Below are 1,782 nucleotides of genomic sequence, written 5' to 3' on the forward strand. Positions count from 1 at the left end.
AGGCTTTTCGGGAGTGGCAGTTAGCTTTTTTGGTCTCTTTGTATTTTGGGGGTCCAGAATTTGCCCCAACGTTGCATGCACACAGTTATTTTTAGTCCCATACAGTTTATTTGTATTTTGTTGCTCGAGGAGAGGTGTGTCCATGTGCAAGCACTGCAGCAAAGGGTCCCTGGTCCCAGCCTGTCTCATTCCCCCCGAGAGACTCTACACCCTTATTCTTAAGGGTAAGGGGCCGACGGTCTCTTCTTCTGAAACTTCTTCCTGCTGGACAGGGGCCGCAGACCCTAGCCTGCCCTAGATGTCCCTCGCTGACTGTTTCAAGGACCTGTAGGGACTTGGGCCACCTTCCGCTGGAATGGGCTGAATTCCTCGAGCCATCATGAGCCTTACTTCAAACGTTGGAGCCTGAAAGACACAAACTTAACCAAAAGGTTAAACAAACAAGGGTTAAAAAGGAGAAGAACAATGATAGCCATTAAAGGGCTTAGTAAGGGAAGGAACCAGGGTTAATTTTGGGCTTCCTTAACTGTTGACCAGACAAGGGAGGCAGTATGGTCCCTGCCAAAATTATGAAGCCACTCTTGCCTTGTTTGGCCAGAAGGTAATCAAGGGCCAGAAAATTGTCAAGAACCACATCAGCTAAGGTAAGAAGAGAGGTCCCAAGTCCTGTTAAGGTTCGAATAGGAGCCAATCCACTACATCATTTTACTTATCTGTTGATGGTGCCTGTCTTTTGAATGGGTATCTCAGATTGTCCACTGGCTCACAGGTGTATTGTTCTTCTGTTGTGACCTGCGGGGTTTCTGGAGGTAAAAGCTTTAGTCTGGACAAATGTACCTAACTAGATGTCCCTTGAAGTTTGACAGCAGTAGAGGTAGCTAAAATTACTTTATAGAGGCCCTCCCATTTTGGCATTAGTTGGTGTTGGGGGGGACCCCTCTTTCCAGGTTTTAAGAAGAACTTGGTCCCCGGGGTTTATTTGTAAAGGAACTGCTCCTTCCTCTGTAATTTTAGTGGGAATCGGCAGTGCCTTGTGGGCATAGTCCTGGATTGCCCTCTGAACTTGTCCTACATTAATAATATATCTCAGGGCCTGGTTCACTTCCTCATCTAGTAGAATGTCAGTAGTAAGAAAAGGCCTCCCATGCGTTATTTCAAATGGGCTAAGCCTCAGACCACTCCTGGGGGCTACATGGACCCTGAGGAGTGCAAGGAAGCAAGTTGGTCCAGGGTGCATGAGTTTCTTGGCAGAGCTTTGCTAGGTTTTCTTTAAAGTATGGTTCATTTTCTCTACCTTCCCTGAGGACCGGGGGTGCCAAGAGGTGTGTAGCTTGTAGTCTATCCCTAGGGCCGTTGTGAGTCTCTGTGTGATTTTGGCTATAAAAGAGGGCCCATTATCACTCTGGAGGGACTTTGGAAGTTCAAACCGAGGAACTACTTCCTTTAAAAGGGACTTACAGACGTCCAACGCCTTTTCAGATCAGGTGGGGAAGGCTTCAACCCATCCTGTGAAAATATCAACAAACACCAGAAGATATTTGTATCCTGATCATGGGGGCATTTGAGTGAAATCTAACTGCCAGTCTTCCCCTGGATATGTCCCTTGGCGTTGGATTGGCCTGAGTAACGAAGGAGGGATTGGATGGGTCTGTGGGTTATTATGGGCTCATAAATAACAGGCAAGTGTTATTTGTTTTGCTGTTCTTTTAAGCCCCTTCCCTGAAAAAGCCTTTTGCACCAAGTCCCATAGTGCATCCCTCCCATAGTGGGTGACATCATGTA

This window comes from Monodon monoceros, unplaced genomic scaffold (assembly GCF_005190385.1).
Source record: "Monodon monoceros isolate NGI ecotype Baffin Bay Population unplaced genomic scaffold, NGI_Narwhal_1 Super_Scaffold_3, whole genome shotgun sequence".
Lineage (NCBI taxonomy): Eukaryota > Metazoa > Chordata > Mammalia > Artiodactyla > Monodontidae > Monodon > Monodon monoceros.